Raw genomic sequence first — 20,778 nt, 5'->3', positions numbered from 1 at the left:
TTGCGGGCTGTGGACCTAGTGCTCTGTATGAGCAGAGGACATTGTGTATTATACACTGCCTATGATAGTGTCCCAGCTGATCTATGCACTTTTTTCATTATTTGCACCAGTACTCATGCTTGGGATGTACTTTGTAGTGTGCACCTGACCCGGCTACCTTCGAGTCTCCCTCCTAATTCCTTTGCTTTATTGTATATTGGACATGATAATGATGATTGCATTTTAACTTTGTGCTATTTTGGTAATGATTTAATAAAGGTATACTTTGGTTTTTAAATGATGATTTGGACTCATTCACTCCTTGTTTTTTGTTTTATATTTATTTGGATTTGTCCCTTGTATTGGACCCGCTTGAGGTGTCCAGGGAGGGTTCTTTACCCTCAGCGACAAGTGTATTGTGTGGCTTATGGTTACATTCATATAAATGTTACACAGCTGCCACTGCTATGCTACAATAAATACTTGTGGTGTTATCGAAAGATCCCGGGAGCTGGAGATCCCGATCCTCTAACAGATTCTAGTCTCCTGTGCTACACTCACAGTAATGGCTGATACCAGGGAGTAATAGCTTGTAGGTCTTTTATTAAATAAAAAATACTTTCACATGACACTAACTATGATACATTACAAATAAAACACAACAAAACAAAACATAAGAACAAAGCTCCAATCAGACGGCAACAAACGACAAAAAGAAACCTACTAATCAGGGACAAGAAAGAAACATTCCAATAAAATAAAGAAAGCAAAAACAAAAGACAACAAACAAAATACTCATAACTTACATGAATACCCCTGTAAAAATTATAAATAATAAATAGTATAAAATCATACAAGACCCCCGGCCCAGCTTCATTCATACTACTATATACAACCCCAACTACATGCACACCGTCCTATATACAATATTATATACAATATATACACTATAAACACATTATACTAAACCGAACACTATACAACACCGCAAACACAACAAAACCCTACTGGTCCCACTGCCTCACCTTACAGCCACCCCCTTACACCACCACATTCACCCCACAACAAACCTAAATACAATACAGTGTACAAAATTTTTTTTTTTTTTTTTTTTTTTTTTTTTAAATATATATACACACCTACTCTAACTATCCCACCACCCCTGATCCAGCTCTGGCCACAAAGTTCAGGAATTATCCGAGCTAGGATCGGGCCCCAAAGTTTTTCCCCAGGCCAGATCAGTCTCTTATCACCGCCGTTGAACCCCCCAATCCCCCCACCCAACCTAACTAAGACCCTCTATTATACACACTATATACAATATATACATAAACCAACATCACAGAACACAACCTACATACTCACCACCCAAGGCTCAAGTTCGATGCCTGCAAACCTTCTATTCAGGGAGCAGAAATACAAAACAAAAACCTAGGGTGTAAAGATATCAGCCCACCACCAGGATATAGGAGCGCTAACGGACTAAGGCACCCCGAAGGAGAAACCCCTCCAGAGATGGGCCGCCCTCCGGGCACCCAGTCTTTCGCACTCCAGAGAACGCACCTTCACCAGGGCACCTAGGATGCTGCTACAAACTTCATCTACACGGAGGATTTTACTCTGCGTCGAAACTAAAACTTGTGCGTTCCACGTGAAGGATCTGACCACTGCGCTGACTAAGAATAAAGTGGCTCGGTCCCTTCTCCCGAGGTCTCTGAACGCTCCATAGGCCCACTCAGCATAGGACAGAGTGGCCAGCCGCGGCCAACCAATGGAAGCACCCACCCTGCTGTACACCTCTGTATTAAAGGGACAATGAAGCAGGAAGTGCTCCATGCTTTCCAGCATGGTAGCGCAATCCTCACGGGGACAATTCCTGTCCTCGGAGCTCCTGTACTTCAAATTGTCCTTCACATACAACTTACCTTGGAAGCAGCGCCAAGTCAAGTCCCAATACTTCTTGGGGATCCTGCTAGAATTTAACAAACTTAACCCAACCTCTAGATCCCGACTTGGGCAGTCCTTGAGGACCAATGGTTTCTGAAAATGCGAAAGCAAGACCCGCATGTCGAGGAGTTTCCTCGGGAGGGACCTCACTTCCCACATTCCCAGACCCCACCGGCGCATCATTTTCAGAACCGGGGTAACATAAGCCGGGAGATGCCCGTGCGGTGTGCGGAGATCCTTCAATCTTCCCCCTGTCTCCCATTCCTGGAAGAAAGGCTGAAACCATCCCTTGCAGGAGAATACCCACGGAGGAGCCCTCTCTTTCCAGAGGTTTGCCACGTTAACTTTCAAAAAGGTGTTCACTAGAAACACCACGGGGTTCACCATATTCAACCCCCCTAGTCTCCTCGTGCGATAAGTGACCTCCCGTTTGACTAGGTTTAGTCTATTCCCCCATAACATCTGGAAGAACAGACTGTAGACCCGTGTCCAGAGAGGCTCTGGTAAGACACAGACGCTGCCCAGGTAGATTAACAAGGGGAGCAGGAAAGCTTTGCACAGGTCAACCCTTTCCCTCAGGGTCAAAGACCAACCCTTCCATTGGTCCACTCTTTGGGCGACACCTTTGATTCTGCCTTCCCAGTTTTTCGTGGGGTAATCACCCTGGCCAAATTCGATGCCTAGGACTTTGGCATGTTCTTGGGGTTCAGGGAGGGTGTCCGGAAGATCAAACGCGGGATCCCCACCTCCCAGCCAGAGACTCTCACACTTGTCCTGGTTGACCTTGGACCCGGATGCCTCCGAGTAGCTCTCCACTTCTGACACCACCACCACCGATTAGCGACGGAAGAATCTCGCCACCCGATGTTTGAACATCTCCCACCACTCAGACTTAGTGTTACTTAGGCCCAGCAGCGGTACCTGGCTCTGAAGAAATTCCTCAAAGGACCGTCTTACAGCTTCTTCCTCACGGAGTGACGAATTCAGCTTCCAATAACCTCTTCCCATCCGAGGAGTCTCTGTAATGCTCAGAGAAAACATAATCAAACAGTGATCAGAGAATTCCACCTCCACAACCGACAACGGAGAGGAGACGGCCTCCTCCTTCAAATAAAACCTGTCTAACCTAGACCTGCACTGACTACCTCTAAAAAAGGTGAACCCCTCGTGGCCTGTGTTGTGCCGGATGTGGACATCCACCAGGCGTGCCTCACTTACTATCCTATTTAGCGCGACGCAATCGTAAGCCAGCCGGTCTCCGGAACCTCCTCTATCACAGGGTCTCGTGACGTTGTTGAAATCCCCTCCAAAGACCACCTGCCGACTCGAAAATAAGAAAGGTTTGATCTTCATGAAGAGACACTTGCGGTCCCACTTGGACTGGGGACCGTAGATGTTGATGAGCCGAAGCTCCTGTCCCCCCATGGAGACATCTAGGATCAAGCATCTCCCCATTTCTAACTCAATCAATCGTCTGCATTCAACCGCTGCGGTCTTAAAAAGGACCGCCATCCCGCTATACGGCTCGGCCGCAAGAGACCAGTAGGAGGGCCCGTGCCTCCACTCCCGCCTTGCTTTATGCATGGTTGATAGGTCGGTCAACCTGGTCTGCAAAAACAAAATGTCGGCGTCAAGTTGGCCGAGAAAATGAAAGGCCGTGTACCTTGCCGCTTCTGACTTTATGCTGGCAACATTAATGGTTGCCAGCGTCAACGGGGTGGGTGCCGCCATCATGATTGATTGAATTAGATAGCCTTTTTCTTCCCACCCCCAACAGTTTCACCCTCTTCCTCTGACAATGATGAGTTTTTAGTGCACTTAAGACAAACAGACTCATCCATTCTCTCCTTACATACACTCTGGCCCTTGTCTGGTGGTCCTGAGTTAGTCCCCCCCAGAAGGCTTTGTATTTGCCCCCTGAGAAGAAGACCCAGCGACCTCCTGAGCCCCAACGACCTTGTCCGCAACCTCCGGCCCCGGGTCCCCATCGCCCCCCTCTGGAGGGGAGTCCTGGAGGGCCCGGAACCGGTTAGAGAGATCCACCAGAGGGGGGGCGGCTGGACCTTCCAATGGCACCTGGATCAGGGCTACGGAGTCAGAGGGGTCGCACTCCAAGGAGGAGGCTCGAGGCCCGGACCCCCTCTTATCCTTAGTTGTTTTCCTGTTACCCTTTTTCTTTTGCTGTGACCACTCCCCCTCTCCCTCATCCAGACTGTCACCGGATGAAGGTTCCTGGGCAGACATGGCGTCCTTTTGCTCCTCCCTTTCAAGTCTCTTGACTTCCTCGTTCAATTCGCCGTCTTTAGGATCCTCAGCTGCAAGTGAAGCACCCGGGTCAGAGTTTAGGGTCATTACTCCCTGCCCCCTGTTCCCATGGCGCTGCTCCTGCCGCCTGATATTGGATGGCGGCAGCCTGCTCCTCACCGGTTCCCTGCCTCCTCCGCCTCTGCTGGTCCCTTCACCGGCGAGATTAGTCCCGGCTTTCGCCTGTCCCGCACTCGCCGCTTTCAGGACCGCATTGGCAAAGGAACGCGGACAGCGACTGAACGGGTGACCGAGGTCACCACACAGGTTACACCTAATCCTGCCACAGGTAGCAGCAAGATGGCCGAGGTTCCCACACAGTGCGCATTTCTGGGTGGTACACTGCGCACTGAAGTGTGTGGGGCTGCCGCACCTGTGACAGACCTTAGGCTACCCCCGGTAGAAAATCAAGATCCTGTCCCTCCCCAAAAATGTTGAGGAAGGGATATGGGTAACGGTGTTTCCTGAAACCTTCAATTTCACCATGAAGGTCCAGGCTCCTGACCAGATACCATGCTCATCGAGGGTCTTCTCTGGAATACCGACGATGTCGCCGTATCGTCCAACCCATGTGGAGATGTCGACACAGGAAAGTGACTCGTTACTGGTCAAAACGGTCACCTTCCTGACCGAATTCTGGTGGGATATTGCTACAGTGTGGAAACCCTGCCAGCTCATGGCGAGACCAGAAAAGCTCAAGGCCCTCCGGTCTCACGAAGCTGACATCGAAGTAGGAGGTCCCATAGGGATGGATCAAGGCGAAGATGTCATATGCCAGGAAGCCCATCCCCAGCAGGAGCTCAGCAACCTTTGACCGATCAGGACAGGCATCCTTGCTTACCCACTGGAGACGGGCCACGTTCCTACGGTTACTCCTCTGCCCCGGTGTCGGCAGAGACCAGACAGTCTCTGCCCCTCTGTCTCGGAAGGCGGAAAGACCGTGTCTCTCTATCCAGAAAGACAGATCAACCTCCCTCCCCTCTACATTGATAGAACTCTCCCCTCTCCTCAGGGCGTCCAGGAAGCGCTGTTGCAAGTCACCGTCCTCAGGGTCACCAGACAAGGGCGCACTACTACCCCCAGCAGTAACAGCCGCCGAATAGCTTGGGGCTGAAGCCCCCTCCACCGCTGGGGGGGCAGCGGGACCACTACCTGCTTCCCCTCCACCAACACCAGTAAAGCTCTCCTCATTCACTCCACCACCACCACTATTCCCATCATTTGTAACTCCACTACTCCCATCATTCACTCCACCACTACTCCCATCATTTGTAACATCACTACTCCCATCATTCACTCCACCACTACTCCCACCATTCACTCCGCCACTACTCCCATCATTTGCAAATTCACTACTCCCACCATTCACTCCACCACTACTCCCATCATTCCCCTCACCACTTCCCATCACTTTATTACCACTATTCTCACCACCATTTGTCCCAGTGTTCTCTGCACCTTCCACAGTAACATCCATTTTCTCCTCACTTGTGTCTGCACTGTCTGGCTTCTCTGCACTCACACCTGCTGGACCGGGGGAGGGGTGCAGCACCACACCCGCTTTCCCTTCATTGGTGTTTTGTTGTTTCTCTGGAGCTCCTTGCCCCCCTACTGCAGCAGTTTGTATTTTATTATTCTGGGCCCGCTGCATGTTGGGGGGCACCGCCTGCCCCGCACCCAGAGACTTCGGGGTCCTGGTGTCACGTTTGGGTGCTGGAGCACTCTGTCCTCCCGTCGCAGCAGGGCGCCCAGTGTTCCCTACAGGTGATTTATCCTTTTTCTGTCCTTTTTGGACACGCTGCTCCCCTGTCGCAGCCGCGTGCCTCTTCTCCTTTAAGGCGCACTGCGTCCCTGCCACAACAGTGCGCCCCCCTTTCGCCGCACCATGCTCCTCGAACCTGCCCCCCACAGCCCCGGCGTCGGCCGGCTCAGCCGTAGCGAGCAGGGATGGAGTCTGCCCACACCGTCCCCCTTTCGCAGTGGCGTGGACATCCCCCCTGCCCCCCTCAGCCCCGGTGATAACCGGCTTAGCCGCAGAGGGCAGGGAGGGAAACTCCTCGGGGTCCCCTATGTCCGGCGCCGTGAGTACCACCACAGCCTCACCCCCTGCACTGTTCCCCGCACAGACGGCAGCACCGCCAGACGTCCTCCTCCTCTCCCCACCTTGCCTATGCCCCGGACCCACTGCAGAGCCCGTGCCTTTAGGTTTGGTGGGGTTTACACAGGAGGTGGTAGGTGCAGCATCAGCCATAGGTACATATCTGTAACTCACCACCTCCCGTGCGGTCTCCTTCATCATCTTCTTCCTCTTCTGGGTTTCCTCTGCTGGCTCGTCCTCACCAAAGGAAAAGCGGTCCAGGTTCACTGGAGACTCCAGCTGTCGGATCTCCTGTAGCAGACCGCCCTCCTCCTCTTCCTCCGCTGACACTCCAGCCTGTGCTGTCGGAGTCCTCTGCCGTGCCGGGAGGCCGCTTCTCTGTTGTCGGCTCTGCGACTCACTCTCCCGGCTGGTTCCAGCTTGTAGGACTCCAGTTACAGCCACGTCGTCGTCCTCCTCCTCCTCCTCGTCGCTTAGGACGCCGGCTGGCGGCTCTCCTGAGGTATTTAACCCCTTCATTTCTGAGAACCGCCGCTGGTTCTTAAACCTTCAGGATCCGAGCCTCCCGCAGCTTCTCCTTCAGCCCGGTCACTGCTTTGCCGGCGTCCTCATACTCACGTAGCATGGCGACCACTCGGGAGGAGAAGGTACTCGTGGACTCGCCGGAGCTCCTCTCCCCCCAGGATGTTCCTGGGCTCTCCTTCCTGGGGCCTGGGGTGCCCCTGTCTCCCTCTCTGGGCGGACGATGAGCCGTCTCAGGGTTGGAGTAGGTGGGTATGGTTTTCTTCACCCGTCCTGACCTCCTCACTCCCTCTTGGGCCAGCTGCTGCTGCTGCTCTCTGTCCCCCGCCGGCACAGACCGGGGAACAGAAGCCTGGGAAGCCATGCCGGCCTCCCAGGAAGCCTGCCTCTCCCTGGGGTGAAGAGAGGCCGACTCTGGGCCTCCTGCTGGAAGTGCTGGAGCTCACAAGACAGGTGCTGCTCCTAGCAGGGTGTGACTGATTGTGGGCACCTGTCCTACAGTCTCCTCCCCCAGTAATGGCTGATACCAGGGAGTAATAGCTTGTAGTCTCCTCTGTCCTACAGTCTCCTCCCCAGTAATGGCTGATACCAGGGAGTAATAGCTTGTAGTCTCCTGTCCTACAGTCTCCTCCCCAGTAATGGCTGATAACAGGGAGTAATAGCTAGTAGTCTCCTGTCCTCCAGTCTCCTCCCCCCGTAATGGCTGATACCAGGGAGTAATAGCTTGTAGTCTCCTGTCCTCCAGTCTCCTCCCCCAGTAATGGCTGATACCAGGGAGTAATAGCTTGTAGTCTCCTGTCCTCCAGTCTCCTCCCCCAGTAATGGCTGATACCAGGGAGTAATAGCTTGGAGTCTCCTGTCCTCCAGTCTCCTCCCCCAGTAATGGCTGATACCAGGGAGTAATAGCTTGTAGTCTCCTGTCCTACAGTCTCCTCCCCAGTAATGGCTGATAACAGGGAGTAATAGCTAGTAGTCTCCTGTCCTCCAGTCTCCTCCCCCCGTAATGGCTGATACCAGGGAGTAATAGCTAGTAGTCTCCTCTGTCCTACAGTCTCCTCCCCAGTAATGGCTGATACCAGGGAGTAATAGCTTGTAGTCTCCTGTCCTACAGTCTCCTCCCCAGTAATGGCTGATAACAGGGAGTAATAGCTAGTAGTCTCCTGTCCTCCAGTCTCCTCCCCCCGTAATGGCTGATACCAGGGAGTAATAGCTAGTAGTCTCCTGTCCTCCAGTCTCCTCCCCCCGTAATGGCTGATACCAGGGAGTAATAGCTTGTAGTCTCCTGTCCTCCAGTCTCCTCCCCCAGTAATGGCTGATACCAGGGAGTAATAGCTTGGAGTCTCCTGTCCTACAGTCTCCTCCCCCAGTAATGGCTGATAACAAGGAGTAATGCACTGCTCAAAACCATAAAGGGATCACTTAAACAACAGAATCTAACTCCAAGTAAATCAAACTTCTGTGAAATCAAACTGTCCACTTAGGAGGTAACACTGACTGACAATCAATTCCACATACTGTTGTGCAAATGCAATAGACAACAGATGGAAATTATTGGCAATTATCAAGACCCCCTTCAATAAAGGAGTGGTTCTGCAGGTGGGGACCACAGACCACATCTCAGTACCAATGCTTTCTGGCTGATGTTTTGGTCACTTTTGAATGTTGGTTGTGCTTTCACACTCGTGGTAGAATGAGACGGACTCTACAACCCACACAAGTGGCTCAGGTAGTACAGCTCATCCAGGATGGCACATCAATGTGAGCTGTGGCAAGGTTTGCTGCGTCAGTCAGCATAGTGTCCAGAGGCTGGAGGCGCTACCAGGAGGCAGGCCAGTACACCAGGAGACGTGGAGGGGGCCGTAGGAGGGCAACAACCCAGCAGCAGGACCGCTACCTCAACCTTTGTGCAAGGAGGAGCACTGCCAGAGCCCTGCAAAATGACCTCCAGCAGGCCACCAATGTGCATGTGTCTGCACAAATTGTTAGAAACCGTCTCCATGAGGATGGTCTGAGTGCCCGACGTCCACAGATGGGGGTTGTGCTCACAGCCCAACACCTTGCAGGACGCTTGGCATTTGCCACAGAACACCAGGATTGGCAAATTCGCCACTGGCGCCCTGTGCTCTTCACAGATGAAAGCAGGTTCACACTGATCACATGTGACAGACGTGACAGAGTCTGGAGACGCCGTGGAGAGCGATCTGCTGCCTGCAACATCCTTCAGCATGACCGATTTGGCAGTGGGTCAGTAATGGTGTGGGGTGGCATTTCTTTGGAGGGCCGCACAGCCCTCCATGTGCTCGCCAGAGGTAGCCTGACTGCCATTAGGTACCGAGATGAGATCCTCAGACCCCTTGTGAGACCATATACTGGTGCGGTTGGTCCTGGGTTCCTCCTAATGCAGGACAATGCCAGACCTCATGTGGCTGGAGTGTGTCAGCAGTTCCTGCAGGATGAAGACATTGAAGCTATGGACTGGCCGCCCATTCCCCAGACCTGAATCCGATTGAGCACATCTGGGACATCATGTCTCGCTCCATCCACCAACGTCACGTTGCACCACAGACTGTCCAGGAGTTGGCGGATGCTTTAGTCCAGGTCTGGGAGGAGATCACTCAGGAGACCATCCGCTGCCTCATCAGGAGCATGCCCAGGTGTTGTAGGGAGATCATACAGGCACGTGGAGGCCACACACACTACTGAGCATCATTTCCTTGTCTTGAGGCATTTCCACTCAAGTTGGATCAGCCTGTAACTTAATTTTCCACTTTGATTTTGAGCATCATTCCAAATCCAAACCTCCGTGGGATATTAGTTGTGATTTACATTGATCATTTTTAGGTTTTATTGTTCTCAACACATTCCACTATGTAATGAATAAAGATTTATAACTGGAATATTTCATTCAGAGATATCTAGGATGTGGGATTTTAGTGTTCCCTTTATTTTTTTGAGCAGATAACAGGGAATAACAGTTTTTCTTCATGTTGAATCCTTTTAAGACCTATCAGACTATTAATCAGGCAGGGCAGGCAGTCGAGGGGTTAAGTCAAATGGGCCATGCTGACTTTTGTTGTGTTAGGGAGAGGGACCCCTCCTATAGGCGAGGCCCAATCTGAGGCTGCAGATGAGAGTCCCACTGACATCACCCAAAAGTGGGAAGAGCTGGTGAGTCACTGAGCTGGGTCCAGCATCTGTGCACACAACTCGCACACTGGCCGCTGCGCCAGGTCTCTGATCTCTGCTCACACTCACTGCTGCGCCCGATCTCTGCACACAACTCGCACACTGGCCGCTGCGCCAGGTCTCTGATCTCTGCTCACACTCACTGCTGCGCCAGGTCTCTGCACTCTGCTCACACTCACTGCTGCGCCAGGTCTCTGATCTCTGCTCACACTCACTGCTGCGCCCGATCTCTGCACACAACTCGCACACTGGCCACTGCGCCAGGTCTCTGATCTCTGCTCACACTCACTGCTGCGCCAGGTCTCTGATCTCTGCTCACACTCACTGCTGCCCCTGATCTCTGCACACAACTCACACACTGGCCGCTGCGCCAGGTCTCTGCACTCTGCTCACACTCACTGCTGCGCCAGGTCTCTGATCTCTGCTCACACTCACTGCTGCGCCCGATCTCTGCACTCTGCTCACACTCACTGCTGCGCCAGGTCTCTGATCTCTGCTCACACTCACTGCTGCGCCCGATCTCTGCACTCTGCTCACACTCACTGCTGCGCCCGATCTCTGCGCTCTGCTCACACTCACTGCTGCGCCCGATCTCTGCACTCTGCTCGCACTCTGCTGTACATCCTCTTCACACTCGCTCTTTCTACACCTTTAGCTGCAGCTCTCCAGATCCCTGCACTCATTGCTCACTATCATTACTCATCTCGTTGCTTCTTGTACCATACTAGTTATTTCACGATCATTCCACCCCTGATCACTGGCGTTCCTTCTCACTTTTCTCACTGGGCACCAGTTACCCAGTTTCACAATATCTACAACCCCTGAGGACCTTACTGAGCACTGGTCACCATCTACAGTCCTGAGGATTGTTGACAAGCACTCTGTTCACCAGCTTCACCCCTGCGGACCATCACAGATCAGTCTTCAGTCTCTGCACACATGGGTGCCCTCTTTACACCACCTGCAACCATGAGGACTATCACCAATAATCCAAGTTCGCTAAATCCCTGAGGACTGCTGTGGTGCACTCGTATTTTCTACAATCCTTGAGGACTAAAAACCCCCTGAGGACTAAGTCAAGTTCTGCTCATCATCTACACCCCTGAGGACTCAGTGCACGGTCTACACTCCTGAAGACTAGACCACTGTGCTGAAGACTAGACCACTGTGCTGAAGACTAGACCACTGTGCTGAAGACTAGACCACTGTGCTGAAGACTAGACCACTGTGCTCACCATCTACACCCCTAAAGACTATCGCAATGCAAACTTCAACCTCCACGCCCCTGAGGACTCTCGCATTGCACTCTGTTCATCATCTTCACCTCTGAAGACTATCACAGTGCAATCTGTTTTCCATTTATCTACACCTCTGAGGACTATTCCAGAGTACTATGTTCATAATTTACATCCTTGAGATTAGTAGTGCACACTATTTTTCATCTACACCCCTGAGGATTATCAGTGTACCCTGTTTTTGATCTACACCCCTGAGGATTATAGTGCACCTTGCAGTCTATCTAATCCCTTGAGGATTATCACATTGCACCCTGTACTCCATCTCCTCCCCTGCAGATTATAGTGCACTCTGTTCTCCGTCTACACCTCTGAAGACTAGCAAAGTGCACTCTGTACTTCATCTATACCCCTGAGGATTATCAAGGTGCACTCTCTTTTCCATCTACACCCCTGAGGATTATGACCATGCACTCTGTTCATCATCTACACCTCTGAGGATTATCACAGTGCACCCTGTTCTCCATCTATTCCCTTGAGAATTATCACAGTGCACCCTGTACTCCATCTACTCCCCTGAGGATTATCCCAGTGCACTCTGCTCATCATCTACTCCCTTGAGGATTATCACAGTGCACTCTGCTCATCATCTACTCCCCTGAGGATTATCACAGTGTACTCTGCTCATCATCTACTCAACTGAGGATTATCACAATGCACTCTGTTCATCATCTACTCCCCTGAGGATTATAGTGCTCTCCACTCATCATCGCCTCCCCTGAGGATTATAGTGCTCTCTGTTCATCATATACACCCCTCAGGATTATCACAGTGCACTTTATTCTCCATCTACACCCCTGAGCATTATAGTACACTTTTCATTATCTACTCCCCTGAGGATTATTACAGTGCACTCTGCTTATCTACTCCCCTGAGGATTATAGTGCACCCTGTACTCCATCTATTCCCCTGAGGATTATCACAGTGCACTCTATTCTCCATCTACACCTCTGAGGATTGTAGTGCACTCTTATCATTATTTACTCCCCTGAAGATTATTACAGTGCTCTCTGCTCATGATCTTCTCTCCTAAGGATTATAATGCATCCTGTATGCCATCTATTCCCTTGAGCATTATCACAGTGCACTCTGCTCATCATATACTCACCTGAGGATTAGTGTACTCTGTTCATCATCTACTCCCCTGAGGATTATTCCAGTGCACTCTGCTCATCATCTACTCCCCTGAGCATTATCACAGTGCACTCTGTTCATCATCTACTCCCCTGAGGATTATCAGTGCACTCCGTTCATCATCTACTCCCCTGAGGATTATTCCAGTGCACTCTGCTCATCTACTCCCCTGAGGATTATCCCAGTGCACTCTGCTCATCATCTACTCCCCTGAGGATTATCCCAGTGCACTCTTTTCATCATCCGCACCTTTGAGGATTATCACAGTGCACTCTGCTCATCATCTACTCCCCTGAGGATTATCACAGTGCACTCTGCTCATCATCTACTCCCCTGAGGATTATCCCAGTGCACTCTGCTCATCATCTACTCCCCTGAGGATTATCACAGTGCACTCTGCTCATCATCTACTCCCCTGAGGATTATCACAGTGCACTCTGCTCATCATCTACTCCCCTGAGGATTATCACAGTGCACTCTTTTCATCATCCGCACCTCTGAGGATTGTAGCAGAGTATGTTACTGACTTGTATTCCACCTCTGGTCACATTTGTTCCCTTCATTCACTGGCTTCACCCCCTGGTCACTAGCTCAGCTGCACCACCACTGTAATCCCCATTTCCGATACTCTATCACACATCTTGGGGTCTATGCGGGAACCTTGTCATGGAGAACTCCAATCCGCCGGGAGGTAAAACCTGCGTCTGTAGTGCAGTGCACATGTATTTAGCAATTAGCCAGTAGTAGACTTTGCTGGGCCTTTTAGTTCTATTAAGTTTTTGTTTGTATGTAATGAATACTTTCTTTGTGTCGGTGTTTTGGGGGTGCGATGCTCTGCGGTTGTTTTTCCCATCGGTCGGCAGCACGCTGGCACCTGTCTGGGGCACATTTTATGTTTGCCAGGGCGACGATTCCAGACACGTTTTGCAGTTGCACCAGACATACTTTGTTTTCTGATCTGTATAACGAGAGCTCACACTTCATACATTGGGTTCCGCTTCTGTGTCTGATCATTCTCATATCTCGGTCCTTCATTCCAATCATGGACTTGACTATGTCACCGTGACTGTCAGATTCCTGGTCCGCTGCGGACGAGCCTCATGCACAATCCATTCCTGCGGATTTCATGACTATTCTGCAGAATTGACCATTAAAGGGCCAGCTCCATCTTCTGTAAAGTGGGACAAGAGAGAGACCGGTGCAGCGGTCAATGCCGCGCAGCATTGTGCAGCCTGGCGCAAGGGCAACTAACCCTACGCTGTCATGGGTCTGTGCAGATTTTGCCAGATTTTTTTACGGTTCACTGACAGGAAGCAGAGATCTTGCTAATGTTAAGGTATTGAAACACATCGACAATATAAAAATTGCCAAACTTTTTTTAGAACTTCATTTTTTGCAGAAAACATTGGACTGCTCCAGGTTTGTCTACCTCCCTGAATATATTCCCAAAGCCTCAGAGATTTGTCTAAATTACATACAGACCCTCAGTCCTGTAGATAACGAACAAAACTGCAAAAGAAAAGGGTGGAGAATGTGAAAATGTACATTATTAGCGATTTTCTGACAGATTGCAGACACAACGAGACTGAAAAATGTGCTGAGGTCGTATTCTGCCTGCTGCAGTACCATGTTTAACCACTGCTCGTCTGCTGCACTTTCTATTGGCCTCAGTGCAATAGCGCCCCCCTGTCCCATTTTTTTTTGTCATTTTCCCTTGTGGCAGGTTGTGTTACAGTGACTGGACTGGAATGTCCGGCATATCATCTAATGTCTACTGGCATCTTTAAAGAGGGTGCGTTGTATGTAAAGGCGTCTGTTCTTAAATACGACCTTTCGCTGGATTTACTCATTTACACGGCGTGCCTCCTCCAATTGCTGCTGCACCACTGATTCTGGAACAGTTTTTCGTTTTCTAATGTGCCCCGCCGTTTCGAAAATAAGCAACCCGGTATTATTGGTGCAATTTATCCCAGTAACCAATGGGGCGTCTACAAAACAATTTCTCTGTGGGCGTTTTCCTTTTCACCTCTGATGCTGGCCAATCAAATCACGGCCACGCCCACCGAAGTTCTGCTGTACACGCCCAGTTGGTTAACAGGTTGCATATCTTAGGAATGAAGGGGCACAGAGAAAAAAAAACTACAGAGTCATCTGTGCATTTGGAGGATTCTAAACATCCAGTGCGGAAAGTTATTACACTGGTACGAAAAATCAGATCTAAAGTGCAGGGAAGAAGATAACACTAAGAAGAGGCGTCACTGCTGCGGTAATACACAGGGAGCTAAAGCACCGGACTAAAGCACAAAGGATCTCATCAGTCACTGCTAATATTACTGTCCCCGAAGTCTACAGAGTATTTTATAGCTATTATTTCTTGTTTTATCCTGTATGTCAACTTCTTCATGCTGCACGCCACATAACGATCTACTGTCATAATTCTGCCCCTATGTACAAGGATATAAAGAATCTAACTACTATAATACTGCCCCTATGTACAAGAATATAACTACTATAATACTGCTCCTATGTACAGGAATATAACTACTATAATACTGCCCCTATGTACAAGAATATAACTACTATAATACTGCCCCTATGTACAAGAATATAACTACTATAATACTGCCCCTATGTACAAGAATATAACTACTATAATACTGCTCCTATGTACAAGAATATAACTACTATAATACTGCTCCTACGTACAGGAATATAACTACTATAATACTGCTCCTATGTACAAGAATATAACTACTATAATACTGCTCCTATGTACAGGAATATAACTACTATAATACTGCTCCTATGTACAAGAATATAACTACTATAATACTGCCTCCTATGTACAAGAATATAACTACTATAATACTGCCCCTATGTACAAGAATATAACTACTATAATACTGCCCCTATGTACAAGAATATAACTACTATAATACTGCTCCTATGTACAAGAATATAACTACTATAATACTGCCCCTATGTACAAGAATATAACTACTATAATACTGCCCCTATGTACAAGAATATAACTACTATAATACTGCTCCTATGTACAGGAATATAACTACTATAATACTGCTCCTATGTACAAGAATATAACTACTATAATACTGCTCCTATATACAAGAATATAACTACTATAATACTGTCCCTATGTACAAGAATATAACTACTATAATACTGCCCCTATGTACAAGAATATAACTACTATAATACTGCTCCTATGTACAAGAATATAACTACTATAATACTGCCCCCTATGTACAGGAATATAACTACTATAATACTGCCCCTATGTACAAGAATATAACTACTATAATACTGCCTCTATGTACAAGAATATAACTACTATAATACTGCCCCTATGTACAAGAATATAACTACTATAATACTGCCCCTATGTACAAGAATATAACTACTATAATACTGCTCCTATGTACAAGAATATAACTACTATAATACTGCTCCTGTGTACAAGAATATAACTACTATAATACTGTCCCTATGTACAAGAATATAACTACTATAATACTGCCCCTATGTACAAGAATATAACTACTATAATACTGCTCCTATATACAAGAATATAACTACTATAATACTGCCCCTATGTACAAGAATATTACTACTATAATACTGCTCCTACGTACAAGAATATAACTACTATAATACTGCTCCTATATACAAGAATATAACTACTATAATACTGCCCCCTATGTACAGGAATATAACTACTATAATACTGCTCCTATGTACAAGAATATAACTACTATAATACTGCCCCTATATACAAGAATATAACTACTATAATACTGCTCCTATGTACAAGAATATAACTACTATAATACTGCTCCTATGTACAAGAATATAACTACTATAGTACTGCTCCTATGTACAAGAATATAACTACCATAATACTGCTCCTATGTACAAGAATATAACTACTATAATACTGCCCCTATGTACAAGAATATAACTACTATAATACTGCTCCTACGTACAAGAATATAACTACTATAATACTGCCCCTATGTACAAGAATATTACTACTATAATACTGCTCCTATGTACAAGAATATAACTACTATAATACTGCTCCTACGTACAAGAATATAACTACTATAATACTGCCCCTACGTACAAGAATATTACTACTATAATACTGCTCCTATGTACAAGAATATAACTACTATAATACTGCCCCTATGTACAAGAATATAACTACTATAATACTGCCCCTATGTACAAGAATATAACTACTATAATACTGCTCCTATGTACAAGAATATAACTACTATAATACTGCCCCTATGTACAAGAATATAACTACTATAATACTGCCCCCTATGTACAGGAATATAACTACTATAATACTGCTCCTATGTACAAGAATATAACTACTATAATACTGCCCCTATATACAAGAATATAACTACTATAATACTGCTCCTATGTACAAGAATATAACTACTATAATACTGCTCCTACGTACAAGAATATAACTACTATAATACTGCCCCTATGTACAAGAATATAACTACTATAATACTGCTCCTATGTACAAGAATATAACTACTATAATACTGCTCCTATGTACAAGAATATAACTACTATAATCCTGCTCCTATGTACAAGAATATAACTACTATAATACTGCTCCTGTGTACAAGAATATAACTACTATAATACTGTCCCTATGTACAAGAATATAACTACTATAATACTGCCCCTATGTACAAGAATATAACTACTATAATACTGCTCCTATATACAAGAATATAACTACTATAATACTGCCCCTATGTACAAGAATATTACTACTATAATACTGCTCCTACGTACAAGAATATAACTACTATAATACTGCTCCTATATACAAGAATATAACTACTATAATACTGCCCCCTATGTACAGGAATATAACTACTATAATACTGCTCCTATGTACAAGAATATAACTACTATAATACTGCCCCTATATACAAGAATATAACTACTATAATACTGCTCCTATGTACAAGAATATAACTACTATAATACTGCTCCTATGTACAAGAATATAACTACTATAGTACTGCTCCTATGTACAAGAATATAACTACCATAATACTGCTCCTATGTACAAGAATATAACTACTATAATACTGCCCCTATGTACAAGAATATAACTACTATAATACTGCTCCTACGTACAAGAATATAACTACTATAATACTGCCCCTATGTACAAGAATATTACTACTATAATACTGCTCCTATGTACAAGAATATAACTACTATAATACTGCTCCTACGTACAAGAATATAACTACTATAATACTGCCCCTACGTACAAGAATATTACTACTATAATACTGCTCCTATGTACAAGAATATAACTACTATAATACTGCCCCTATGTACAAGAATATAACTACTATAATACTGCCCCTATGTACAAGAATATAACTACTATAATACTGCTCCTATGTACAAGAATATAACTACTATAATACTGCCCCTATGTACAAGAATATAACTACTATAATACTGCTCCTATGTACAAGAATATAACTACTATAATACTGCCCCTATGTACAATAATATAACTACTATAATACTGCTCCTATGTACAAGAATATAACTACTATAATACTGCTCCTATGTACAAGAATATAACTACTATAATACTGCTCCTGTGTACAAGAATATAACTACTATAATACTGCTCCTATATACAAGAATATAACTACTATAATACTGCCCCTATGTACAAGAATATAACTACTATAATACTGCTCCTATGTACAAGAATATAACTACTATAATACTGCCCCCTATGTACAAGAATATAACTACTATAATACTACCTCTATGTACAAGAATATAACTACTATAATACTGCCCCCTATGTACAGGAATATAACTACTATAATACTGCTCCTACGTACAAGAATATAACTACTATAATACTGCCCCTATGTACAAGAATATAACTACTATAATACTGCTCCTATGTACAAGAATATAACTACTATAATACTGCTCCTATGTACAAGAATATAACTACTATAATCCTGCTCCTATGTACAAGAATATAACTACTATAATACTGCTCCTGTGTACAAGAATATAACTACTATAATACTGTCCCTATGTACAAGAATATAACTACTATAATACTGCCCCTATGTACAAGAATATAACTACTATAATACTGCTCCTATATACAAGAATATAACTACTATAATACTGCCCCTATGTACAAGAATATTACTACTATAATACTGCTCCTACGTACAAGAATATAACTACTATAATACTGCTCCTATATACAAGAATATAACTACTATAATACTGCCCCCTATGTACAGGAATATAACTACTATAATACTGCCCCTATATACAAGAATATAACTACTATAATACTGCTCCTATGTACAAGAATATAACTACTATAATACTGCTCCTATGTACAAGAATATAACTACTATAGTACTGCTCCTATGTACAAGAATATAACTACCATAATACTGCTCCTATGTACAAGAATATAACTACTATAATACTGCCCCTATGTACAAGAATATAACTACTATAATACTGCTCCTACGTACAAGAATATAACTACTATAATACTGCCCCTATGTACAAGAATATTACTACTATAATACTGCTCCTATGTACAAGAATATAACTACTATAATACTGCTCCTACGTACAAGAATATAACTACTATAATACTGCCCCTACGTACAAGAATATTACTACTATAATACTGCTCCTATGTACAAGAATATAACTACTATAATACTGCCCCTATGTACAAGAATATAACTACTATAATACTGCCCCTATGTACAAGAATATAACTACTATAATACTGCTCCTATGTACAAGAATATAACTACTATAATACTGCCCCTATGTACAAGAATATAACTACTATAATACTGCTCCTATGTACAAGAATATAACTACTATAATACTGCCCCTATGTACAATAATATAACTACTATAATACTGCTCCTATGTACAAGAATATAACTACTATAATACTGCTCCTATGTACAAGAATATAACTACTATAATACTGCTCCTGTGTACAAGAATATAACTACTATAATACTGCTCCTATATACAAGAATATAACTACTATAATACTGCCCCTATGTACAAGAATATAACTACTATAATACTGCTCCTGTGTACAAGAATATAACTACTATAATACTGCTCCTATGTACAAGAATATAACTACTATAATACTGCCCCCTATGTACAAGAATATAACTACTATAATACTACCTCTATGTACAAGAATATAACTACTATAATACTGCCCCTATGTACAAGAATATAAGTACTATAATACTGCTCCTATGTACAAGAATATATCTACTATAATACTGCTCCTATGTACAAGAATATAACTATTATACTGCTCCAATGTACAAGAATATAACTACTATAATACTGCTCCCTGTGTAAAAGAATATAACTACTATAATACTTCCCCTATGTACAAGAATATAACTACTATAATACTGCCCCTATGTGCAAGAATATAACTACTATAATACTGCTCCTATGTACAAGAATATAATTACTATAATACTGCTCCTATGTACAAGAATATAACTACTATAATACTGCCCCCTATGTACAAGAATATAACTACTATATTACTGCACCTATGTACAAGAATATAACTACTATAATACTGCCCCTATGTACAAGAATATAACTACTATAATACTGCACCTATGTACAAGAATATAACTACTATAATACTGCTCCTATGTACAAGAATATATCTACTATAATACTGCCCCTATGTACAAGAATATAATTACTATAATACTGCTCCTATGTACGAGAATATAACTACTATAATACTGCCACCAAGTATAAGAATATAACTACTATAATACTGCTCCTATGTACAGGAATATAACTACTATAATACTGCCCCTATGTACAGGAATATAACTACTATAATACTGCTCCTATGTACAAGAATATAACTGCTATAATACTGCTCCTATGTACAAGAATCTAACTACTATAATACTGCCCCTATGTACAAGAATATAACTACTATAATACTGCTCCTATGTACAAGAATATAACTACTATAATACTGCTCCTATGTACAAGAATATAACTACTATAATACTGCCCCTATGTACAAGAATATAACTGCTATAATACTGCTCCTATGTACAAGAATCTAACTACTATAATACTGCCCCTATGTACAAGAATATAACTACTATAATACTGCTCCTATGTACAAGAATATAACTGCTATAATACTGCTCCTATGTA

General features: G+C 44.9%; 1 protein-coding gene across 8 annotated transcripts in view; it reads left to right on the top strand.

The window, feature by feature from the left end:
* The window catches only part of ARAP1 (ArfGAP with RhoGAP domain, ankyrin repeat and PH domain 1), a 209,480-nt gene that overhangs the window by 151,465 nt on the left and 37,237 nt on the right, over positions 1 to 20,778 (top strand). The gene's annotated exons all lie outside the window — the stretch shown is intronic.

Source organism: Ranitomeya variabilis, chromosome 3 (assembly GCF_051348905.1).
Source record: "Ranitomeya variabilis isolate aRanVar5 chromosome 3, aRanVar5.hap1, whole genome shotgun sequence".
Lineage (NCBI taxonomy): Eukaryota > Metazoa > Chordata > Amphibia > Anura > Dendrobatidae > Ranitomeya > Ranitomeya variabilis.
Note: the sequence above shows the minus strand (reverse complement) of the source record. Positions and strands in the feature narration are given on the sequence as shown.